This window comes from Chelonoidis abingdonii, chromosome 4, assembly GCF_003597395.2.
Source record: "Chelonoidis abingdonii isolate Lonesome George chromosome 4, CheloAbing_2.0, whole genome shotgun sequence".
Lineage (NCBI taxonomy): Eukaryota > Metazoa > Chordata > Testudines > Testudinidae > Chelonoidis > Chelonoidis abingdonii.
In genome coordinates, this window is record NC_133772.1 from 147,387,915 (window position 1) to 147,415,116 (window position 27,202).

Here is a 27,202-nt window from a genome sequence, read left to right on the forward strand (position 1 = left end):
TCTTACCTGCTGCTTCCTGCGGGGGACACCTACATATTGTACTTTCAGGTGATATATCCAGAAAGGCAAAGATGACAAAAACTGCAAAACAAATCATGAGTAAGAAAAGAGTCCCAAGACACAAGCAGCTCCCCTCAAGCAAATTCCAAATGACACTACAGTGCACTGTGCCCAAGGAATCCCACAGAAAACGAAGGGCTTATGGTTTTGCTGACTTGTCATGCTTTGCATAAACCTTAGGGCTTTGCGGAGAGGAGAGAGACAGTCTCAATATTTGTTAAGAGAAATCTAAAATGCATTTCCTTCTCATTGTTGCTTTGCTTTCTCAATTTCCTTTTTCAACTGAGTGTGCTATTCCTTGTTTTGCCTCCCTTGAAACTATAGATTTGATTTAAAACTAGAGAGAGGTCAAAATTAGGTAGGAAAGATGATGTCATGGATAAGACACGAGCTTAGGTTTCAAGAGCTCTGGGTTCAAGTCCTCGGTCTACCACAAAGTTTCTCTGTAGCATTGGCTCAGAGATCTCCAGTCTTCTGTAACGTGAGGATACTACTATTTCCTTTTTCGGTCTTGATTGTTTGAATTGTAAGCTCTTCAGGGAAGTGATTGCCTTATGATGTGTACAGATAGTACCTGGCACCTTAGAGACTCTAGGCATTACTAGAATACAAATAATAAATAAAATAGTGCTAATAACTAGGGGTTTTTTTCCCCAGAGACCACTCTGAACTTAAGAGTGGTTGGATAAAACAGGATCTGGATCTAAACTTATGCTGCATTTGCCCATCTCTAAAAGTTGAATGTAATTATGTTCTAGAAAGTACCTGTCCCCTTTTTCCATCATTGTTACCACTAGGTTAGCCAGTTGTGTTTGCCACCTCTACTCTCTGCTTCTTAGCTCTGGCCACTCACCTGGTCCAGGGAACCTCCAATAATACAGTGTTTGTTCTGCTTCTCTGCTCTCTCCAGCTTTGTGTCACATCTGCCTTTCAAATCATGATGGCATTGGATGTCACAGGGAAAGAAGAGGGGCTCTACCTGCTCTTCGGTTTTATAGACGCAAGAGGCAACTTCCTTTCCATTACTGCATGGATAAAGTGGTGTCTCAAATTATTCTTATCCTAGTCCTTATCCTGGCCCATGCTGTGTCCTTGATATGGGTGTCTCCCTCTTCTCCAGTCGAGCAGAAAAGAGCAGTGGAATGAATGCAAATTTGGGAAGGTTATGCCTTATATCTGCAAAAATTTGGTACTTAGAGGCAACAAATGAATCTGAATTAACTTACTTCGGACCTTTCATAGCATCAGCATCCTGGAGTTTTCATCATGACCGCACCACTGAATACATTCTACAGGTATCAGCATTTCAAGTCCAAGCTGGGGAAAATCAGTTGCAGATTTTGATGCATAGAAAGATAAGCAGAGGGAGGGGGTTAGCGCTATTAGACCTTCCTCAGAACATACTTTACACAGGCGGTAATGTTACAACTGAAAATCCTCTTCCCATCTTCTTTGTATAGTGTACAGGAGTGGCTGTATGGACTGAGCACGATTTTCTGCACGTTGAGTTTTCTCTAGGATCTGTGGAGATGATAACTGGTCAAACAATGGTTGAATTATTCCCCACCCCCCAGACAATTTTGATAAAAACAAAATAATTTTAGTCTAGATTTTCCATGAAAAATTTTGATTTGAATGGAAATGAAAAAAGAATATATCAAAAAATGTCAATTTGGAAATGCTGCTGTAGTGGCTCATGGGAACAGAAGCTCAGGTGCCTCATGTTCCCATACTTCTCTACAGGCCAGCCCCTGGGTCTTACATCTTCTGTGATGCTCTACAGTCCCCCCACACTAAAGTCTCTAGCCACAGGGCATCCTGGGAGATGTAGTTCAGCGAGCAGCCCAGCCCCATAGAAGCAAAGGTGACGCATGGGAGGGCATGGAGGATGAAGTTCCCCCCCACCCCCAGATTGGCCTGCCAGGGGTGGGGAGAGAAAGAGGCTCTGCCCTTCTCTCCCTATGCCTCTCCCCCAGCATGTTCGGCTGCTGTCCCTGGCAGTCGGGCAAGGAGCGGGACAGAACCACTTCTGCCTGAGAGAGCTATTGCAGGGCGACAGTATCTCCCCATTATACCTGGGGAGTAACAGATATTCTTAGTATGATCACATACTTTGTCATGTCATATTTCTTTGCATTGCAGGTAAACTGAGTTAAGGTATGAGGCAATTTAAGTACCACAGAGTCTTGGGATGTGTGGGTGTCTCAGAACAAAGTGATGCAAGATTTAACAGAATGATGTAATTAGTAGTAGGTCATTGGGGAAATTACCTAAAATGTGTACATGAACTTACAGACACCCTTCCTGCCAGCTACTCCAATGATCATTTCGAACAGTTTTTAATAAATTATCTGGGTAAATTTAGAATAGATTATTCAAAAGTCATTGAAACCTGTGGTTGTTACAAGAATGAGGAGTTTTGTGTGGTTGCTGGTGACAGAGACAAACATCTACAAGATCTCTATCAAGTGATTGACAGAGCCAGAAGAGTACCCAGAACTCACCTACTACAAGACAGGCCCAACAAAGAAAGTAACAGAATGCCACTAGCCATCACCTTCAGCCCCCAACTAAAACCTCTCCAGCACATCATCAAGGATCTACAACCTATCCTCAAGGACGATCCCTCACTCTCACAGATCTTGAGAGACAGGCCAGTCCTCGCTTACAGACAGCTCCCCAACCTGAAGCAAATACTTGCCAGCAACCACACAACAAAAACAGCAACCCAGGAACCTATTTTTGCAACAAAGCCCATTGCCAACTCTGTCCATATATCTATTTAAGGGACACCATTATAGGACCTAACTACATCAGCCACACCATCAAGGGCTCATTCACCTGCACATCTACCAATGTGATATATGTCATCATGTGCCAGCAATGCTCTTCTGCCATGTACATTGGCCAAACCAGACAGTCTCTGCACAAAAGAATAAATGGACACAAATCTGACATCAAGAATTATAACATTCAAAAACCAGTCAGAGAACACTTCAGCCTACCTGGACACTCAATTACAGACCTAAATGTCACAATTCTTCAACCAAGAAACCTTCAAAAACAGACTCCAACGAGAAACTGCAGAACTGGAATTAAGTTGCAAACTAGACACCATTAAATTAGGCTTGAATAAAGACTGGGAGTGGGTGGGTCATCACACAAACAAAAAACTATTTCCCCATGTTAATTTCCCCCTACTGTTACTCACACCTTCTTGTCAACTGTTTGAAACGGGCCATCCTGATTATCACTACAAGTTTTTTTTCTCCTGCTGATAATAGCCCACCTTAATTAATTAGTCTTGTTAGAGTTGGTCTGGCAACCCCCATTTTTTCATATTCTTTGTGTGTGTGTTTGTATATATTGTATTTTCCTACTGTATTTTCCACTGCATGCATCTGATGAAGTGGGTTTTAACCCATGAAAGCTTATGCACAAATAAATTTGTTAGTCTCTACCGTGCCTCCTCATTCTTTTTCCTGTTAGACTATCACGGCTATCACTCTGAAACACGTAGTTGTTATCGTACATCGTTTGCAATGCTGTTCCCCTCCACCCACAATGACTACCACCACACACATTTTAGTTTGCTTCATTAATGAGTTCAGATTGTGTTGAACAGGCTTTGGGGTATTTCAAAAACAAAACAGGCATTTAAAGGAGCTCTCCATATAATTATCAGCTGGTTCAATACTGCAAAAGCATTTCCACAAGGATTTGCTTGGATCTAAAGGTGAATGTATATTGCTTTTTTCCCACCTCCCTTTTGGGCTGGCTTTCTCTGGATGTTTCAGTGCCCAGGCTTTTAGATGAATGCAGTTGGAAAGTTAGTTTTCAGCTTGCAGACTCAAGTAGTCCCAGATGATGAAGCATTCATATCACAAGGAGTATATTCCACAGGGGATAGAGTACTGGCTAGCACAGCAGGGGACAGAGTCCCAAAACACCTTCCCAGAGCCCTGGGCCTAAAAGCTATTCATTTGCATCAGGGTTTGCAGGATCTCACCCCTTCTATTGTGAGCTTCTTCATTAGTTTGTTTCTAGTTAGGAACAAAGGACTGGCACAGTCCGGTCCCCTGCTCTCCCTGGCAACTCCGTCCTCTTTCTAATCCCATTTGATATTGATGTTCTTCCAGATACACAAGCAAGCGTATAAAGCTTTAAAACCAGCGAGGGCTAATTTTGTTCTCATGACTATTTCAATAAAAGCACTGACATGCTTGCTACTGGTAATTATTTAGAAACTGCCTCAGTCTCCAGGGTAATGGCTCATAATTTATTAATTACTGCAGGAGATTTTTTTATATTTTCAGTTGTCAATAACAAAAAGGGCTTGTGTGGCTGAGAATAAAGAATCCCATGTGAAGTCTGTTGTCTTATAATGTATCATAAATTTTAGAAAAGCAGCTAAAAAAGCCAGAGTAAAACTTGTGTAGATGGTTTCTTCCCATATTTATGCCTTTTGAATTCCCAAAAGCAACCCGCACACCCCACTGGCAGGGGACTGGGGATCTCCGCACACCGGTACCCGCAGGCACTGGCCCCGCAGCGCCCATTGGCTGCAGTTCCAATGGCAGAGTTGGCATTTGGGGCAGGGGCAATGCACAGAGACACACCCTCAGGTACCGCAGGGATGTGCCAACCGCTTCTGGGAGTGGCATGCTACGTGGAGTGAGGGCAGGCAGGAAGCCGCTTTAGCCCCACTGCCATGCCAGTGCTGGTGGTGGTGGTGGGCTTAGGTCCTTTTAAAGCACCTGGGGGTGGCAGGCAGAGCTGGGAGATGCTCAGGGGGAGGCAGGCAAGGCTGGGGGAGAGACCCGGACCCGAACATTGGTGGAGCCAGGCCGCCATGCTCTGAATATTCCTGGAGCACAGGCACCACGGGCCCATACAACTTGCCACCACTGCATCAGATAGTCCCACTCATTTAAATGAATGCGACAACTTACAGAGTGAGATATTAGTCATCAGACTTGATCCACTGTCCATTGAAATCAATAGGAATCCTAGCGGCAGTCAAAAAAGCAAACAGAATGTTGGGAATCATAACGAGAGGGATAGAAAACAAGACAGAAAATATCATATTGCCTCTATATAAATGCATGATACTCCCACATCTTAAATACTGTGTGCAGAGCTGGTTGCCCAATCTCATATATATATATATATATTGGAATTGGAAAAGGTTCAGAAAAGGGCAACAAAAATTATTAGGGGTATGGAACAGCTTCCATATGAGGAGAGATTAAAGAGACTAGGACTTTTCATTTTCAGAAGAGATGACTAACAGAGATAGAGGATAGAGTAGAAGTTTATAAAATCATGACTGGTGTGGAGAAAATAAATAAGTTTTATTTACTCCTTCTCATAACACTAAAACTAGCAGTCATCAAACAAAATTAATAGGCAGCCGGTTTAAAACAAACAAAAGGAAGTATTCCTTCACACAACACACAGTCAATCTGTGGAACTCTTTGCCAGATGATGTTGTGAAGGTCAAGACTATAATAGGGTTCAAAAAAGAACTAGATAAGTTCCTGGAGGACAGATCCATCAATGGCTATTAGCCAGGATCAGTAGGGATGCAAAACCATGCTCTGAAGTGTCCCCAGCCTCTGTTTACCAGAAGCTGGGAATGGGAGACAGGGAATGGATCTCTTGATTTTTCCCTACTCTGTTCATTTCCTATGAAGCATCTGGCAATTGGCCACAGTCAGCAAACAGTATACTGGGCTAAATGGCTCTTTGGTCTGACCCAGCAGTATGGGCGTTCTTATGTTCTATTGACTTCAATAGGCTTTCAGTCAGGTCAGCTGAGATCAAGGCTGGCAGAATCAGGCCACTGAATAAATGATTTCCTCATATTATATCATCCCAGTATGTGATTAGCTTGGTTGTACATTGAAGTGTATTAGAAAATATAATCAAGAAGGAGGGGACAAATCTCTTGGGTGTTGATCTCTAGGCTTATTAAAATCACCAAATGCAAAATGTGACAAGCTTTTCCTCCTCTCTGCATAGGAAATTTTATCTTTTTTAAAAAATAAATGCAATTTCCAATATAAAAGAAATCCTCCTTTTTACAATTTAGAGAAAATTAATTGTAAAAATAGATATAGAAGCCAATTTGTCTTCCTGTCAAAAGGGCAGGTATTTGTGCCTGAATCATCCTTCCCATAATAATCAAAAGTTTCATAGGCCACAAAGGCACTGTAAAAGAGTTTAATTGATTTCTAAGAGACAGGCTTCATTTACACAAACCAAGGATTCACAAGAAGACCCTAATTTTCTTTATACAGCTTATTTGACAGCAATCTTCTTTTTCCACCAGCAATTATTCAGTTCCATATTTCAGAAATATACCTCATCATATATTCTTTCCTTAGTGACCCTATAACTTATATTTTCCCGTCTTGCCCATTTACATTTTCCATTCTATTTTCTGTAAGTTCTTTTACTATGCTCATCACCAAAGTATCTATCCACAAAGTATCAGAGGGGTAGCCATGTTAGTCTGGATCTGTAAAAGCAGCAAAGAGCCTGTGCCACCTTATAGACTATATAGACTAACTAATATGTCTGTTAGTCTATAAGGTGCCACAGGACTCTTTGCTGCTTATCCACAAAGTGTTACCTCCAGAGAGCCTCCCTCTATGAAACCTTTGTAGAAAACACCCAATGACATCACTAAACTATCTAATAGTCCAGGTGGATCCTATTGATTACCAGACTGCCTTAACGAAGGCTAAACCAGTCAAATGATGAAGCAGCATTAAGATAATGATCCAATGAACTAATGTAACTCGTGTGTAAATCTAGGGGAGCCCATATATATTACATATAAAATATTAAACATTCATATTAGGAAAATGGAGCCCAATTTATCAAATGGAAAACCAAACACTTGCATTACCATTGTGATATTATACCTCTGATGTTTTATCCATACATAGGAAGGTATTCACTGTACATTTGATTACTGTCAGAGGGTAGCTGGCCCTCTGAAGGGGCAGGGACTCAGCTTACCTCTGACAGGCTGCACAAGGTAGAATTGAGGCAACTGATGTTCATCCGGGACTAGGTAAGTCACTGTGTCAGTTAACTGGAAGGGAAGATATGGTGAACTGAGAGCAATCAATGGGACACAATCATTCCAGGGTACAAAATATATCAGAAGGACAGAATAGGTCGTGCAGGGGAGGGAGTGGCACTATATGTGAAAGAAAATGTAGATTCAAATGAAGTAAAAATCTTAAGCGAATCCACATGTTCCATAGAGTCTCTATGGATAGAAATTTCATGCTCTAATAAAAATATAACATTAGGGATCTATTATCGACCACCTGACCAGGACAGTAATATGATGATTGAAATGCTGAAGAGAAATTAGAGAGGCTATCAAAATTAAGACCCAATAATAGTGGGGGATTTCAATTATCTCCATATTGACTGGGAACATTTCACTTACAGACGAAATGCAGAGATAAAATTCTTGATACTTTAAATGACTGCTTCATGGAGCAGTTGTATGGGAACCCACAAGGGGAGAGGCAACTCTAGATTTAATCCTGAGTGGAGCACAGAGCTGGTCCAAGAGGTAACTATAGCAGGACCGCTTGGAAATAGTGACCATAATACATAGCATTCAACGTCCCTGTGGGGAAAACATCTCAACAGCCCAACACTGTGGCATTAATTTCAAGAGGGGAATATGCAAAATGAGGGGGTTAGTTAACAGAAATTAAAAGGTATGATTAAAGTGAAATCCCTGCAAGCTGCATGGGCCCTTTATAAAGACACCATAATAGAGGCCCAACTTCAATGTATACCCCAAATTAAGAACCACCAGTAAAAAACAAAAAAGAGCCACGTGGCTTGTCCAACCATGTAAAAGAAGCAGTGAGACATAAAAGACTTCCTTAAAAAGTGGAAGTCAAATCCTAGTGAGGCAAATAGAAAGGAGCTATAACACTGCCAAATTAGTGTAAAATGTAATAGAAAAGCCATATTGCAGGAACGTTTGTAAGTCAAGTGACTAGCCCAAGAGCTCCAAAATATTTCAATTGATGTTGTATAAGATGCAACATCAGCGATACATGATAGCCATGACTAAATCGATGAGATCCTATGAGGCCCCTTTGATCTTGCGAATACAAGAAGAGCTTAAGATAAATAGTCATTGAGTGAGAAAGCTAACGAGAGTACTTTGCATTAATTATCTTCAGATGCTCACTGGATTGTCTTAGCAGTCCCCTATAACTCTGAGACTTAGCCTTTTAGTGCCATCAAATCATAGAGAACTGTCACAGTAGCTATAGTCAATAGGAGGACGCTATAATTCATCTTCTGATAAACTCACATGTTATCAAGACACTTCCGACCGAGAACTGCCTTTTATGACTCCAAGATCTTGCTTGATCGGGGAGCTAAACCCAGCAATAGGGAGCGGGATGCTGCCAAAATGCAGCCCTGACCCACAAGAAGCCGGGCAAGCCATGACCGACAAGCCGGGGGAGCCTGAGCCGCAGTGGCGAGCGGTAGGCAAGTCCTATGGCCGTCTTCAGTGAAGCGAGAACGGACAGACGAACAGACGCTGAGTTCAGGTGGGAATCCTCCTCTGCATCTAAAATACAGGGGCCTGAGCTAATCACACACCTGTGTCATTGCTAACTGCGCCTTGTGGGGCTGCCGCCGCAGCACGGAATCTGCCTTCATGTACCCGGTTGCCAAAACAATAATAAAAACCTGAACATCAACGCAGTTCATCCCTCTATGGCGGGTGCGTGCTTCACCCAGTAGTTCCTGAAAATGCTGAGGTCCAAGAACTATTACTACGAGATTTGTCCAAACCCTACTAGTCGCTTTCATATAAAGTTATCACTATCACCATGTACTAGACAGTTTAGCTAATTAATAAGCCAATACTTAAAGTCTCGTAACGTGACCTGAGCAAGCTTCTCTAACAACCACTGTGTGTAAAAGATATTGGTCTAACGTCCCTTATTACATTAGCTAAACGTGTCTTAATCCACCTGCGAGAGATGTGTTCAATCAGACCAGACAAGTAGTTAGCTTAAATAAAAATTCTATCAGAACACATAGCAAAAACCATAACACTGTCTTGTAGCATAGTCAACATGGTTACAACAAATTGTGTCTTTACCAATCTACTTTAGCCAAGCTCTTCGAAGAGTTAACAAACATAGATGACAGCGGGGATCCAGGGACATAGTTACTTAGATTTTCCGAAAGCCTTGACAACCTCACCAAAGCGCTGCTACATAAATTAGCTGTCATAGCGATGAAGGAACAAGCAACCTATTCATGATTGAGAAACTGGTAAAAGACATGGAACAAAGGGTAGGAAATTACAATGGAAATTCTCGAATGGAAAGGGTAACTACTGCGTGTTCCCACGGGCAGTCCCTAGGACCAATCTTGATAATTTAATAAATGATCTGGGAGAAAGGATAAACAGTGACGGTGTGCAAGTTTGCAGAGGATACTAAACTGCTCAATATAGTTAAGACCAAAGCAGACTAAGAACCTCAAAAAAATCTCACAAAACTAAGTGATTGTGCAAGCAAGTAATGGCAAATGAAATTTAAATGTGGATAAATGGTTAACACAGAATGCAATTGAGTGGAAAGAGAGTAGACACCCTAGCATATTCACCGCTACAATATGGGAATGGGGGCGTAATGTTAGCTAACGAGTCGAGAACAAAGATCTTGGAGTCGTCAGTGGCGACCAGTCCTAAGATCGTCCAGCAACAGTTGTGCAAGTATGCTGGTCAAAAAAGCAAAACAGGATGTCAGGAATCAATTAAAAAAGGGGGTGGAGTAATAAACTGAGAATAATATGATTGTCCATAATATATAACATACCATGGTACACCTCCATGCTGTGCGGATACTTGTACAATGTGGAGTCTCCTCACCTCAAAAAGATATGCTAGTGCACTAGAAAGCTTTCAGACAAGATGGCAAAGGCAATAATGATTAGGTGGAGATCCCATATGAGGAAGATAAAGAGCTAGCCTCTTCAGCTTGAAAAAGATGAGACTAAGGGGAGTATGATAACGTAATAAAAATCAGGAATGATGTGGAAAAGTGTCGTAAGGAAAAAATTTACATTTATTCCCCATATACAAGAACTAAGGCGTCACCAAATGAAATTAACAGCAGCAGTGTTTTAAAACAAATAAAGGAGAGTCTTCTGTCAGCAGGCACAGTCACACATTTTTGACATCCGAGCCAAACTCCTGTTTAAGCGTTAAGGGCGCGTTGTAAATCATTCTTACTCGCCACACTTATAACAGCTTTTTATAATTATAACTGACGCAAAATCATGGTGGTTAAGTCCATAAATGGCTATTAGCCAGGATGGGTAAGGAATGGTGCCCCTAGCCTGTTTGTCAGAGGATGGAGATGGATGTCAGGAGAGAGATCACTTGATCATTGCCTGTTAGGTTCACTCTCTCTGGGGCACCTGGCATTGGCCACTGTCGGTAGATAGATACTGGGCTAGATGGACCTTTGGTCTGACCCAGTACAGCCGTTCTTATGTTCTTAATTGGAAGGGAAGCACATGAGCATGATAAAAGGCTAAGGACCTCAGGAAGCTCCAGAGAGCTTGAGCCAAACAAACTCTGCTCTCAAGGGAGAAAGGCTGGGGTAAGTGGATGGCAAGTTCCTAGGACAGAGAACCTAAAAAGGGGGATCCTAGAAACCGAAAGCTCCCTGGGGTGCTTCTCAGGCCAGGGAGCCTGGGGAAAAAGTGCTCCAGGAAAGGAGAGTATTTTTTGCATGAGAGTAACAGTGGACAGACAACCTGGCCTAGTGTCTGGGGCAGCCCTTGAGTGTATTTCTACATTGCAATAAAACACCAGACTCAGCTGATTCAGGCTTGTGGGGCTTGGGCTGCAGGGCTATCAAACTGTGGTGTAGATGCTCTAGCTGGAGCCCAGACTCTGGGACCCTGCCCCCTTCTTTGAACCCAATTATATTTTTGGCATTCACAACATCCCCTGGCAATGAGCTCCACAGGCTGGCTGTGTGTTGTGTGAAGTACTTCCTTATGTTTGTTTTAAACCTGCTGCCTATTCATATCAGTGGGTGACCCCTGGTTCTTGTGTTACATGAAGGGCAAATAACACTTCTCTATTCACTTTCTCCTCACCATTCATGACTGAATAGGTTCTATTATATCCCTCTTAGTTGTCTCCTTTCTAAGATGAACAGTCTGAGTCTTTTTAATCTCCCTGGGTAGAGGAAAATCCTGTGCCTTCACAATAACATACATTGCTAACTCACCAGGGATGCAGTGGCAGATTTAAAGTCAATAGTCTAGAGCAATGTAGGAGAATGTTAAACCTCTTAAAATACATAAACATAAGTACTGTGGTCAGTGTAACAAATCCATGCTCGACCAGTACTTCCTGGTGGTGTCAGTGCTGCACACCATGGATACTTAGAACCTCTTCTCCTCCAGAAGCACTGGCCTCTGCAACTTGAGCTAATGGAGAATTTCTGTGATCCTATTACACCCTTCTTTTCTGTAGACTAAATAAGCCTAGTTCCCCCAGCCTCTCTTCGTAAGTCATCTGCCCCAGCCCCGTAATCATTTTCGTTGCCCTCCGCTGGACTCTCTCCAATTTGTCCACATCCCTTCTGCAGTGGGGGGACTAAAACTGGACGCAATACTCCAGGTGTGGCCTCACCAGTGCCAAATAGAGGGGAATAATCACTTCCCTTGATCTGCTGGCAATGCTCCTACTAATAGAGCCCAACATGCCATTGGCCTTCTGGGCAATGAGGACACACACTGCTGACTCATATCCAGCTTCTCATCCACTGTAATCCCCGGGTCCTTTTCTGCAGAACTGCTGCTTAGCCAGTTGGTCCCCAGCCTGTAGCAGTGCATGGGATTCTTCCGTCCTAAGTGCAGAACTCTGCATTTGTCCTTGTTGAACCTCATCAGATTTCTTTTGGCCCAATCCTCAAATTTGTCTACCTCTCCCCCCATCTTAGTGTCATCTGCAAACTTGCTGAGGGTGCAATCAATCCCATCATCCAAATCATTAATAAAGATGTTGAACAAAACCGGACCCAGGACTGATCCGTGGGGCACTCCGCTTGATACCTGCTGCCAATAGACATTGAGCTGTTGATCACTACCCATTGCGCCTGATAATCTATCCAGCTTTCTATCCACCTTATAATCCATTAATCCAATCCATACCTTTTTAATTTGCTGGCAAAAATACTGTAGGAGACTGTATCAAAAGCTTTGCTAAAGTTAAGATATATCACATACACCGCTTTCCCCATATCCACAGTGCCAGTTATCTCATCATAGAAGGCAATCAGGTTGGTCAGGCATGACTTGCCCTTGGTGAATCCATGCTGACTGTTCCTGATCACCTTCCTCTCCACCGAGTGCTTCAAAATGGATTCCTTGAGGACCTGCTCCATGATTTTCCGGGGACTGAAGTGAGGGTGACCGATTTTTAGTTCCCCAGGTTCTCTTTCTTCCCTTTTTAAAACATGAGCATATATTTGCCTTTTTCCAATTGTCCAGGACCTCCCCTGATTGCCACAAATTTTCAAAGATAATGGCCAATGGCTTTTCAATCACATCAGCCAACTCCCTCAGCACCCTTGGATGCATTAGATCTGGACCCATGGACTTGTGCACATCCAGCTTTTCTAAATAGTTCTTAACCTGTTCTTTCACCACTGAAGGCTGCTCACCTCCTCCCCATACCTCAGAGGGGTAGCCGTGTTAGTCTGGGTCTGAAAAAGCAGCAAAGAGTCTGTGGCACCTTATAGACTAACAGACATATTAGTTAGTCTATAAGGTGCCACAGGACTCTTTGCTGCTTCCCATACTGTGCTGCCCAGTGCAGCAGTCTGGGAGCTGACCTTGTCTGTGAAGACCGAGGCAAAAAAAAAGCATTGAGTACTTCAGCTTTTTCCATATCATCTGTCACTATTTTGCCTCCCTCATTCAGTAAGGGTCCCACACTTTCCCTGACCTTATTCTTGTTGCTAATATACCTGTAGAAACTCTTCTTGTTACCCTTCACATCCCTTGCTAGCTGCAACTCCAACTGTGCCTTGGCCTTCCTGATTACATCCTTGCATACTCTAGCAATATTTTTATACTCCTCCCTAGTCATCTGTCCGAATTTCTACTTCTTGTAAACTTCCTTTTTGAGTTTAAGCTCACCAGAGATTTCACTGTTAAGCCAAGCTGGTTGCCTCCCATATTTGCTATTCTTTCTGCACATCGGGATGATTTTTTCCTGTCCCCTCAACAAGTCTTCTTTAAAATACAGCCAGCTCTTCTGGACTCCTTCCCCTCTCATATTAGCCTCCCAGCGGACCCTGCCCATCAGTTCCCTATGGGAATCTAAGTCTGTTTTTCTGAAGTCCAGAGTCCGTATTTTGCTGCTCTCCTTTCTTCCTTCTGTCAGGATTCTGAACTCAACCATCTCATGGTCACTGCTGCCTAGGTTGCCACCCACTTCTATTTCCCCTACCAATTCTTCCCTGTTTGTAAGCAGCAGGATAAGAGGTGCATGGCCCCCAATCGGTTCCTCCAGCACTTATACCAGAAAGTTGGCCCCAACATTCTCCAAAAACTTTCTGGATTGTCTGTGCACTGCTGTATTGCTCTCCCAGAATGATCCTTTTATGCAACGAATGTTGGGGCAGTGGAATGAGGTGCACTAATTTCACCACCACTGGGCTGCTGCAGTCCTGAGTGTATTTCAGCCAGTCAGAGGTGTTTAGCCATACAAATGAAAGGCTCTTTCCCTCCCCACCCCAGGATATAACGTACTTTTCTGAATAAAGATGTACATGGGTTCAGTTTAAGATTTACTGTTTGTGGATTATGATGGCTCTAGCGTTTAAGCCTGAATTGAAGTAATATGCAGGACTCATACTCAGAAGGCCAAATTCTGCTCTCAGTTATGACAGTGTAGATCCAGAGTGTCATGGAACTCTTACCTTTACAGTGTTATGATGAAGCTCTGCCTCAGTTTCCCCTCTAGTAGCTAGAGAAATTTACCTGGCTCCTCAGAAAGGTGGATTCCCCCTCTCCAGGGCTGACAGTTTTGAGCTTGTGATGTGATTGCCAGACCTTATTCAATGATCAATGCAAGCACCAGAGTATTATGAAACTTCCACTATTGTCTGCTTGATGGGGACCAGATATTAAAGTCCACCTAACTAATTAATATCTACCATTCATGTGGCTGGACACACGGAGCCCTGTTCTACACCAGTGTAACACTCAGGTACTAAATTGCACCAGTGTAACACTCGGATACTTCCAAAACATAGGTAGTTTTTCATTGGGAGTGATCTGATGTCACATTGTGGGATTTAAAAAATATGTAATTTAAAAAACCACACAAGAAAACAAAAACCTCTAAGGCCTAGATCCTGCAGCAAGCTTCCACAGTCAGATCCCTGGACTAGTACAGAGCTGAAGCCCAGAGAACATATTGCATGATCAAGCGTCATTACCCATCTCCGGATTTCCTACCTAGTGCATCCCCTCATCTGGGTGCCACTGTTTGGGTCCCCTATCTACTAGAACTGACCTGCAGAAGATGAGGTGCATTGCAAAACCCAGAGGTGGGGATGTCAGACCAGGTTTATATTTTAAAACATTTAATAATGTGATCCCATAATGCGATGTACTAGAACACCAAATTAAAAGCTGTCTGCAGTTACCTTTATCTGACACCACAGGTATCAAACGAACCAGTGGACGAAGATCCATTTTATCTTCTTTTTTTTTAAAAAATAATAATAAAAAAAATCTACTCATCTGCAACAGGGAACCTTTGCTCCTATCTTTGACCTTGCTCAACTATTTATAACATTCCAGCACAAAATGCTTTCCATTTGTACCAATCCTTCATGTTTCACAGTGACTGGAGATTTTTTTTAGAAGCAACCCCTAAACCTCTCCTGTATCTAATCCCATGTCTTACATCCGCATAATACTTTAAATCCTTTTCCCTTTGGAAGTCCTATTATTTTATACAGCACTTCGCTGTTCAGCCTGAAAAAAGTAATCTTACTGTATCTCTTCTTAACGGTGTCTAGACATATCCGAATGATGAGCCACAGTGTAAAATCCAAAGACTAACTAACAATGTTCTTGGTTGTTAAAACTTTATCCTACAGTGATACGAAATTGACTAAGGAATAAAAAATATATAGATTATTTTCCTTTCAAAGGCATTTCATCATGTTTCTTTGATTTGTTCCAAATTATTAAAAAAGATAATAAAATATAATAGTATATAATATTATAATATATAAATAATATATAATAAATGTGATTGTATATATTATAATATATAATTATATATTATATTATATACTATTTTATAATTATTATAATTTTCATTATTTATTTTATTATATTCTTATATGAAACCCTTCTGCCCCTCTGAGTTGGCAGCAACAAGGGCCGGGTTCAGTATCCAGGGATTCCGTTTCAATAACACAATGCAAAACTGGCTCGAGCCCCCACCCAGTGACCTGGGACAATTACATACCACCACCCACCCCCTGGGTGCCTCTAGGAGAGAATACTTTCCCTCTCGCAAGCACGGAGTCCGAGTGTAGCAAAATCCTTTTAATAAAGGAGGGCAACAATGTGGCATTACGTTGGGGAAACACCACAAACAGGATTCATAACACAAACCATGAGCAGAAGACCCACCTCCAAGTAAGTGTGGCAATGTCTTTTTCCCCTCAGGGTCTTAAGTCCAAATCACCCCAAAGGTCTCTGTCCCTGGTCAGTGCCACCCCAGAGTTCAAAAGTTCATCTGCAGAGTTTTACCTCTCCCCCAGCCTCGGTGGAATTGGGGGGAGGGGCACACAGGGTGTTAAGGGGCACCTCAAGTGGGCGAGGCCGACTGCCCAGCCTCTCCATGGAGGCCTGCTGCAGCCTTCACCACGAATGGCTCTGCTCCACTCACTGTTCCGTGGGCTGCTCCAACCGTCCCACAAGCTGCTCCACTCCACCAGCTGTCCCATGAACGACTGCAGCTGTCCCCACAAACTGCTCAGCTCCACTCCGCTGCACTCACTGCTCCAACCGTCCTGCAAACTGCTCTGCCAGCCGCTTAGCAATATATCTTCAGGCTCCTCCACTAGTTAACACAGCACTCAGTGATCTCAGCTCAGTAGTTTTAGCTCTTAGTAATTCCAGCTTGTAGTAGGGGAGCCCCAGTACTGGCACACCATTGGCCCAAAGGGAATTCGGCTCAGCAGTCTCTAGCTGGACTCCTAATGGAATCAAAATTAGCTCTACTATTCAACAGTGGAGAGAGAAAAGGAGGTGCAGTTGGTGTGCCAGACCCTCACAAGGGGGCCCAGACCATCAGGTACACACAACTATCCCCAACCTCTCTTAATTCACTAGGTTTTGGAACCCATGTCCCTTGCCTAGCAAGTGCTACTTAGTTGATGGTGAGACTCTCTGTCATAAAACAGTCTCATAGTCCTTCATTCACATAATCAGGGTAACAACACTTTATTCCTCCTACCCCAATAACCAAGAAATTGAGGATCGCACAGCTGCCCAAGTGCCCATTTTGGGCTGCCATGGGCTCATACTAGGCGCAGTGGGTGTGCCTATGCAAACAAGATCAGCCCCCTAAGTTCTTTTCCACACTCACCATAATTCACCAGCAGATGTCAGGGTAGAGCTCATCCTGACTCTGCTTACATATATAATGTATAAGAACATATCCAGTTTATATTATTGTTATTTACATCAAAGCAGTGATGATAGCCCAAATGAGATCAGGCCCCGTTGTGGGCTATATACATATAGTAAGCAGCCTGCCCTGAAGATCTTACAATCTAAAAATACAGGTCAGAGTGGGAGAAAGGAAGAATTTGGATTATTCCCATTTCACAGATGAAAAATTGAAGCATGCAGGGATTTTGAAGGAAGGATGGAAATTGGACCCAGATTTGTATCTCAGTTCAGTGCAGCAATGACAGTAGAACCTCAGAATTACAAACACATTGGGAATGGAGTTTGTTCGTAACTGAAATGTTTGTAACTCTGAACAAAATGTTATGGTGGCTCTTTCAAAAGTTTACAACGGAACACTCACTTCAGCTTTGACACTTTATGCTGAACACAGTGCTGTATTGTATTTACCCTTTTGGGGAGGAGAAAGGGGATCTCTGCTGCTGCCTGATTACGTCCTTCTGATTCCAAATGAAGTGTGTGGTTGACTGGTCAGTTCGTAACTCTGGGGTTTATAACTCTGAGGTTCTACTGTAGCCCATTCTTCTTCCCTAATTTTGTTCATACAAACAAAACCCTGGGCTCCCATCATGCCCTAGTGCACTGAAAAGCATGGAAGTTCTTGAAGTTTGCACTCAGAAAAAAGACACTTCTTAGCATCATCCATCTGGGAGTATAGCTAGCAGAGGGCTGGACAAAGGAGCACTGTACTTCCGAACGAGTCAAATGGAGAGCTGTGTAGCCTGCACTCCCTATATTATTACGACTATCATGATTTTGGTTCATTCTGGGAGGTGCTTACATTGATCTTGGGAACAACTACATGATTGTACACACAGCTACTTTGCCTCAGCTATTTCCAGCATCCCTTTTTGGCCACTAGAGGTGACTGTGCAGCTGGTGCTGCAGGCCACATCTACTGCAGCTGCCTGCAGTACCAGGGCACCACTGCCTGCTCTGAAAAGAATCTTGGAGCAGTGTCAGCAGAGAGGAGCCATCAAGCTACGCAGCACTGGGCTCACCCCACCTTTTTTATGCATTTAAAGGCTGAATCTTTAATGTTTTATTATGTGTCTCAGAAACTGGGGATCGAGTTGGTGCCATTCACAAACCAGAAGCCAGACCAAAAAACTCCCAAAAAAACAAAAAAAAACAAAAATCCTGACTAGTTAAAAAAAACCCAAACCTAATATTATTTCAGCAAAGCTCAGTATTTCTGACCATGAATTTTTGGGCTGCCAGAGCTGAGAAAGATACCAGAGAGCTGAAAAAAAAAATCAGCCAGTTCTGGAGTGCTCCAGGGTAACACAGGGGCACAGTTATTCAACCCACAGACTGATATGGTGCTGCACATATTGCTCAGCTGCCAGCAACAAACGTATGGTTAAAGGGCAGGAAATGTGCTTGGAGACATCCCTACAGTGATTATTTATATTGCTGACTATGCAGCAGGTGTGTCCAGTAAAGACTCACATTACTTGTAGGGAAATAGCCTAACTAGCCAAATATATGCAAGCTTATGAGCAAATATAAGCTACAGGCCAGTGTGTTTTACACATCACCCTTAATGCCTGATCCACACAGGATGTGAGTCTCAGCTTGAGAGCCTTGGCTCCTTAGCTCAAATTGGAGAGAATCATTTTCCGCTCTGGCAAGCCCCAGTTCAACAAAGACAGAGGTTGCCACAAAACAGCATCCACACCACATGGACAATAAGCACACCATCCATGCCTTTCTAGCAGTGACAACTCTAAGGGTGCTCCTTCCATCAGAAGGATCATGCTGCCGAATCACCAAAGGGGTGGGAGGTTAACTCTAACGAACTATTACAATGCTCTCATATTGCATTCACAATTAGCTCCTAGAGACAGCACTTGTCTACTTCGATCATCATTATTTTCCCAGCACCTTCAAACAAAGCACACTGTGAAAAAGGCTTTCCATTAACCATACGCTTCATGTTGTTCCACTGCAGGGCAACGCTTTTCCTGTTCTGTCAATATTCTAATTGGCACGAGTTTCCAGGATTCATCAATGAAAACTGTTTCACGGATGGATGGAGCATTCTGTTAGGTCATTTACTACTTTTCCCCAAGAGCGCTAACTTTGTTAGAATTGGTGAGTGGGGACAGGGTGGAGCTATGTAAATATAGAGGATATTATTCTGATTTTTAAACCATAGGATGGAAGGAGGCACTGGAGTCAATGGATACTGACATATGCCATGTGATGGGGTATTACCATTCAGAATCCTGACCCATGTCCTACGAATAAAGCTGGGAATAAACAGCCTTAGTCTTAAGTGAGACCATTATTACACATGCTTGTGTGATCTGAGGCAGTTCAAGATGGCAATTGAGTAGAGTAAGAGACAGGGCTCTCTCGCTGCCTGTGTTGCTCTCACTGGATTCCACAGTTACATGACTGACTTCCTTCACCTATATCAAGGACCACCGAAACCAGAACCGGCTCTTAGCTGCAGCCTGCACCTCTTGGCTCTGCTGAGTGGGCACTGAACTCTGAGCAGTGACTGTTTCATAGCCACCTGCTACATCTATGCAGGTGCGGATGTAAACGTGTTGTGTTCTTGTTTGCAGTTTTCTTTAATCTGCTATTAAAGAGATCCAGACTTAAGATATATGTTTTTGCTCTTCATGAATGGGAAGCCTAACAAGGAACATCTACCTACATAAATAACTGAGCTAATGGCTCATGTGAGCACTCCAGTTGGGGAGCTGAACTATATCCTGCTACTGCCAAACCCAGAAAATGAAAATAGAGCCTCAGTACACATGTTCTGAGTCCCTGCTGCAATCTGGGTGTGCATTACACTAGCTCCCAGCAGGCTGGACATGCTCCCTGCTACTTTACCTGCACCAAATGTGATAAAATTAGAGCTGGTTGGAAAATTATATTTTATCCTCTTGAAACATTTAAACATTTAGGTGAAATATCAAAGCCTCGAAACGTTTGGCTGAAAACCAAAGCCTTCATCATGGTGCTTCATGGGAGTTGTAGTTTGGAGCCCTCGTTCCCCTATTGTCGCTTATGGGTCAGGGTTCCCAACCAGAGTACACCTCTTATGATGCACTGAAATTCCCCTTCCCACTGAACGGCTACAGTACATCATGGGAGTGCCAGCAGCACAGTGTTTCAATACAAAAATTGAAATGTTCTGTGGGAAACTGATCTTTTTTGCAAAAAAAATGTTTAATCAAAAACCCAATTTTCCCATCAAAAATATAGTTTTCATGGAAAATGTTCAACCAGCCCTAGAGCTAACACTGTGCTCCTGTCCCCTCATGCCTATATGTGTATGTTATGTCCCTAGGCAAGGGGGGTCAAATTTTTGCCTTATGTCTTGGACAGCATTCACTTTTATAATTGCCTGATGGTAAGCTCTGCCTTGCTGCTTAGTGTGTGGCTCAGGGTGTGCTACACTGATTCCCTTCTTGCCTCCAATTCAGTTGTTCAGCTTCATATTCCTTTATATGAGATATAAATTTCTCCCATCTCCCAGGTAGTTTTTGGAGGCTTGACTTATTAGCCTGGTACTTTGTACAGTCCCATTTATTTCAGATGATTTCTTTTCCATTTCAGAAGTTAGCTCAAAATGTACAATATATATATTAATATGGCCATATTCCAGAAGAGGGATCACTAGAACCCATATTGGGTCTATAAGAATCTCCATTGCAGGATTTTCCTTTGGCTTCTTTAGGCAGAAAGTTTTAGCAGCAAATTAATTCTTTGGAGGAAAAGAATAGACTGAATGAGTGTTTAACCTAGCTACCACAAGTACCAATTTCCTGAGATTACCTGCAATATGGGTGTAGGCTGTTTTTTGAAAAGGAGAAAGGGTAGAAAAGGGCATATTTCTGCTTAGAATGGGTAATGATTAATCAGAATCAATGGATATTAAAGACCTCTTTTAAATATGATCTTTAAGCTGCAGACCAGTTGTCATATGTTGTACAACTGACAGTAGGAACAGGAGCTGCTTTCCAGATTGTTGAGTGAGATGCTTCAGGGCAGCTATTGTATTCAGTGAGCTTACCATGATGCATCTCATATCACCAAGAAGAGATTCTGACAATACTCAGGTTGTACACCTGTGCTAAAATCATCTGAGTAAAGATTGCAATTGAGCCATGCTGAAATAAGTATGTGATGTTCATTAGCATGTGAACTAAGAACCCTAACCTCTTGCAAACGTCACAATAGGCTAGGGTAAACTCCATGAGGTGGAAACAGAACCTTCCATGCACAGTCACGTCGCTCTGCTGTTTTTTCAAGCACAGACAGTATTTCAAGAATGATTATAATTTAGCTTCACATAAACCAAAAACCCTGGCACATATTCTGGCCAACAGCACAAGTGCTGATGCTGATCTTTGTAAACTGTAACATATTTAGTTGTTTCACTCTTTTTTGTTTGTGCTTTCATATATATGTCACAAGAACCCCTATGAAATCAATGGAGTTACCTCCATGGAAAAAACACCTTTGGTGAGTTGAGAATCAGGCCTTAGTCATACAACCTTCCATTTTCACTTATGCTGAAGCAGAAGGGGGTGTACCATTTTCAGGATGACACTAGTCATGCTGTGGATTTCATTTATTACTTTAAATGTAAGTTTTTTAAGACAGAAACTTTCCCTTTACTATGTATTTGTATGATACCTAGCAGACTGGGGCATGATCTTGTCTGAGACCTCCAGGCACCTCCGTATTACCAGTAAAGGAGAATAATAAGTTATAGATGAGTCATGGATTACACCTACACTCACTTATTTTTATTGCAAATAGTGCTAAAATTTCAGTTTGATTTACAGATTCAATGAAATGGATCTTGACACTTTTTCCATAATCACTTTATAAAGCTAACAGTCTCAGCAATTGTGCGCCATGGCAGAAAAAAAGCCAAGTGTAATTTGTCTACAATAGGAGATGGCTATAAAATTAATCTTTGCACAACACAACCAACCAGGAAGGGAGGGGTGCATGGACTCAAGAATATGAGCTAAATTAAAACCAACGGAGAAACTGAAAGCAGGCAGAAATAGGATCAAGGTGGAAAATACTGACATGGGAGGAGGGCAAAAGGAATTCAATGAAAGATAAAAATCAAAAATCTGAGCTGGGCTGAAGAACTTTCTCTGTGTGAACTCATCCTATTTTATGGAATGAACAGGTAGCATGTTCTACAGGTGGATCTGCCATGTGAATCAGTGTGTATCTGGCTGCTGGTATGCAGAATCTACTAGTATTAGCTAAAAGTGCTTTAAAAATTTCTGCTGGAAGAGTTTTCTGTCAGAAAGTGCAGTTCCAATGGAATCCAAATATTCTGAGGGAATGGGTCAATTCCACTGGAACTTTCAAGGAGCCTAGACAAGCTGGCCAGGGGACCACTTTGGTCTTTCCAAAATGAAATTTTTTGGCACTTCATTCCTATGAAAGAATTAGAGATTTTGACTTTTTGTCCTCCTACAAAATGAATTAAAATAAAAAACAACCCTTGAAATTTTTTGCAGGATGAAAATTTTGTCCTCCAACCAGCTCTAGTATCAGCGCATTGGCTGACCTTTGCAAACTTGCTTTGGCTGTTTGCACACACAATTCCCATTACGTTTAACGGGCTTTGAAAAAAATCTCAGCCACTGTGTGCATCTACTAGGAGGCAAGTGTATGAGTTTGTGTTTTCAAGAGAGCTGGCAGCAGCTGGATTATTGCCGCAATCAACCAGAGTTTTTGAGCAAAGAGAAGCACATAGCACAGTGGTAGGCAACCTGCAGCACGCAAGCTGATTTTCAGTGGCACTCACACTGCCCAGGTCCTGGCCACCGGTTCAGGGGGCTCTGCATTTTAATTTAATTTTAAATGAAGCTTCTTAAACATTTTAAAAACTTTATTTACTTTACGTACAACAATAGTTTAGTTATATATTATAGACTTATTGAAAGAGCCCTTCTAAAAACGTTAAAATGTATTACTGGCAGGCAAAACCTTAAAGTAGAGTGAATAAATGACGACTCGGCACACTACTTCTGAAAGAGACTGCCTATGGTGTGCACAAGTGATACTTCAGTACTCAGCCAGAGGCAGCAAACCTTGTCTGCATGTTTGTACTGCGTGTGCGTGTGCGTGTGTGTGATTCCCCTTAAAAACAAAGATCCTCAACTGTCTAAGAATTGCATACTACATAAAATGCAATAATGCTCACCTTGGGCTTGGAACATTCAGGTCCAACTCAGCCAAGCACATGCTTAATCCCCTTTAATGACATTTTGCTCCTTCTCTTTTCAGTTGTTGTAGAGGTTGGATATTGGATATACCTGCTGGTGACCAGAACATGGTGGTCATGTCTAGAGATTGGAGCAGGAGTCAGTAGCCAGGAAATCAGAGTCCAGGGTCAGAGCTGGAGTCCAGAGGCCAGGTGCCAGAGCCCTGGGTCACAGCTGGAGTTAGAAGCCAAGAGTTGGTGCCTCTGGTCAGAATCAGGTCACCTGGAGTGAGGCAAGGCAGGGGCACAGTTGGGGCCAAGGCAGATACAAGTCTGAGAACAAGGAGGAGCTATAGCAGCTGTGGGTGAATGCTTTGAGCAGCTGCTGAACTGCTGCTGGACTTAAGAGGCAGTCTTCTGAGCCAATCAGGCAGCCTGCTACAGGCCAGCAGTGCTTGTTAGGTTGCCTGGAGGCTGACTCTGCTACGGGCTCTGATTCCTGAAAGCAGCCTCCCATGTAATTCTCACAAGGCCCCCCTTTTTTCCTCTGTTAACTAGTCACATGTGAACTAAAATTAAATATAAACTCACAATCTTCCCCCCAGCCCTCTACAGTGCTAGTCCTTGTTTCTGGTCTATGCAGTGAGCTCTTGTACCTGAGCCTCTCCCTCCTGTGCCATAAGGAATGATCTAAGAGCAACCATTAGGCTATGGTACTGCTCAGAATACCTGGGGCCTCATTTACACTACTGTAAATCAGGAGCAACTCTACTGAAGGCAATGGAGTGTAACCAGTATAAATCAGATCAAAATCAGGCCATCAAAAAGGAACTCACAGTCAATTATCTGAATTAGCAATTATATAGAGGAACACACCTCTAATTACATCTAAAAGACTCTTACATATCTAACATCCCAGACAGCCAATAGAGCAGCAAAATACTGGCTATTCTTAACCTTTTTACCCTATCTATTGATACCAGGTAATGAAAAACTACTATGCAGTAGTCATCTTACTTTCTATTAGGTAAAACTTTGTTTCAAACTTTGACTATTAAAATGTTGGAAGAGAAGAATTACAAGAGTTCTTCCAGTAAAGTTCAAGCAAATGCTATGGAAGTGACATGCTTAAAATGCTATTGATTTAACTTCTTGGGGAGCTCTACATCATGGAAAGAGATGGCTTTTTCTAGACCCATTACCAAACTGAAATGAAACTCTGAAATGCTTACGTGGTTTGTTGAATGAATGAAGAGAGGACGGGGTAATAAACCCAAAGGAGACCTTCAGCTTCTAATAAGACAAAAGTCTCCAGCAGGTATGTCATTGGAAATTAAAGTAAAATCTTGAAAGTTTCCAGCCATTAAACAGTAAATTATATAATCTAATTTATTTGCTTTCTCTTTTGGTCATTTTAAGACTATAAAGTGCATGCAGTGTATCAACCCCACGTTATGTTGCCTCAACTTGTAGAACAAGGAACTTGAAGCAACTTGCTGGAATAAGACCAATACTTAAGTGCAGTTGGTCACATTGGCACCTAGGTTGCCTCTCTGTTACTTGCAAGCAAAAACCCAAGAGGCAAATTTTCTTTTGGTGTAAATTTGCACAGCTCTACAGACTTCAGTGGATTTGGGTATCTTTACACCAGCAGAGAATTTGGCCCAGGAACGGAATACAGCAGCCCCAAATCTGCTCCCGCAAAAATCATGGGAAACAAAAGACTTGGTGTACATAGTTTTTATGGTCAGAAGAGCCCTATGATCATCTAGTCCAACGTCCCGCATAACAGACAATAGAATTGTGAGAGAATAGAGACTCTACCTCATTGTTAGGAAAATTGTTCCAATGGTTAATTCATCTCATTGTTAAAACTGGACACCATATTTCTAGCCTGAATTTGTCTAGCTTCAGCTTCCGGCCACTGGGTCTTGTTATGTCTTTACCTGCTAGATCAAAGAGCCACTTGCTTTAAAAATATTACTCACTTATAGGTTGTGATCAAGTCCTCTCTAAGGCTACGTCTTCACTACCCGCTGTATTGGCGGGTAGCAATTGATTGCTCAGGGATCGATATATCGCGTCTCATGTAGACGCAATATATCAATCCCCGAACGCGCTTATATCGATTCCGGAACTCCACCAAGCCCAACGGAGTTGCGGAATTGACAGAGGGAGCCGTGGACATCGATCCCACGCCATGAGGACGGTGAGTAATTCGATCTTAGATACTTCGACTTCAGCTACGTTATTCACGTAGCTGAAGTTGCGTATCTAAGATCGATTTTCCGCCGTAGTGTAGACCAGCCCTCAGTTAAACCAAATAGAGTGAGCTTTTTTGGTCTCTCACTGGAAAACACGTTGCCCCGAACTTCTAGCTCTTGTCTGAATCTTTTCTCATTTGTCAACATACCTTTTAAGGTGTGGACATAAGAAGTGGAGACGGTGTTCCAGTAATGGGCACATTAATGCTGTAAATAGTGGTAATAACAGCTCCCTAAGCACTAGAGAAATGCATGAGCTGATGAATCCCCTCACGATAAATAGCAACAGGGCCATTCCATGGATGCTAGTGAAGCCCAAAGGCTGTAATAAGCCTGCAGACCCCAAAATGTCCTCTTTGCAGGTGTGAGGAAAGGACCATTAGAAGACCCATGCATCAGCAGCTCCTGCCATGCAGCAAGTTGCTATAAGACCAATCTCATACAGACATGGGCACTATGTGCTCAAGGCATCACCACTTCCAAACCCTGTCATCAGTCTTGTGAGATCTGAGAGATCACCAACCAGCAGCTCATTTCCACCAGAACCAGAAGGAAACACTGGACGCATTTGTGGTATGTATTCTGGATGTCAACACGCAGACTCCCACTTGAAGCTGTCATGTGCTGTGAGGAAACAGGGGCAGCCAAGAGAAGCCTCAGAGCCCACAGCGGGGAGGTCAGAACAGTTGATCTCAATACCAGAGAGCAGATGGACAGAGGAACGCAAGAGACTGGTTTCTGCTTTGTGTGCCAACATGAGGGTGGCAAGGATGATTTTTTAAAAAGTTAGCATAAAATACTACCATTTAGATCAGGGAGAATTGTTACACACACCTTGAAAATGATGCCCTGCACTGTGTATAACCAGACCCTAGGTCTATATAGCTATAATGAAATGCACATCATGGGTCCCTGGTATAGGACCAACAGCTGCCACATCCCAAGAGATGTCTTGTCCATTTTGGGGCACTAAAGAACTTATTTAGCAAACACAAGACTTTCCATAGTAGCCTCCGCCCTGGAACAAGTCTATTGCATTATTCCTCTCCCTCCCCCCCAAAAAATATAATCCCCCATTGTGATTAAGCCAATTAGATCCCCTCTTTAGACTAAGTTTTCTGGGGTAGGGACTGTCTACTACTGTGCACAGAGCCTGTTACAATGGGGCCCCATTCTTGGTTGGTCCTTAGGCACTGTTGTAATAAACAAGTTTAATAATAAATGACCCTAGCAGGTATATTCTCAGTGTGCAATCATGTAGCTTTTTCCAAGGTATAAATTTTCCTAATAAGTCACTGATCTTTTTTCAAATCTTCCCCAAAAGCGATTAATTTAAAAAAACAAACAAACAAACAAAACACTTACCCTCAGCTGATCTAAATAAGATTTCCTTTATCCATCAAAAATTCACTGAGCAGATGGTAGATAGACCTCAGCAGTAACAATATCATCACTGGCAGGAATCTAGCAGCTAACACCAGTGCAATGTTGCCATTTCAAAGCCCTGCCTGGGAATTAAAAGAATATTCAACTATTTTAAAAAAACAAAATAAATTGTATTATCTGATTACTTCATACCCTGTAATTTACAATGATTTACTTAGTTACATTATTTCTTATGGTCTTTGATAAAGAAAAAAAAAGAGCAGAGAGAGAGTTTAGATTGGAGCCTAGGATGTGCGTTCTAATTATTATAAATAAATTGAGTCAATGTATTTTCCATGGCAACTCCTGCATCACAGGATATATATGCTAAGCTTCTGAGAGAGACAAAACCCCATACTTCAAAATTAAATTGATATATATCTTAAGAGTTCCTCTTTGGGCATAACACACACATGCCAACGTGTGAGCA

General features: G+C 42.4%; 1 long non-coding RNA gene across 1 annotated transcript; it reads right to left on the bottom strand.

Moving 5' to 3' along the window:
- On the bottom strand, positions 1–23,336 carry LOC116830004 (uncharacterized). Its single transcript, XR_004374858.2, has 3 exons — positions 23,196–23,336; positions 1,287–1,377; positions 1–81 (listed from the first exon to the last, which is right to left on the bottom strand). It is a non-coding gene; the product is annotated as an uncharacterized LOC116830004 (long non-coding RNA).
- Positions 23,337–27,202: the final 3,866 nt, after the last annotated feature.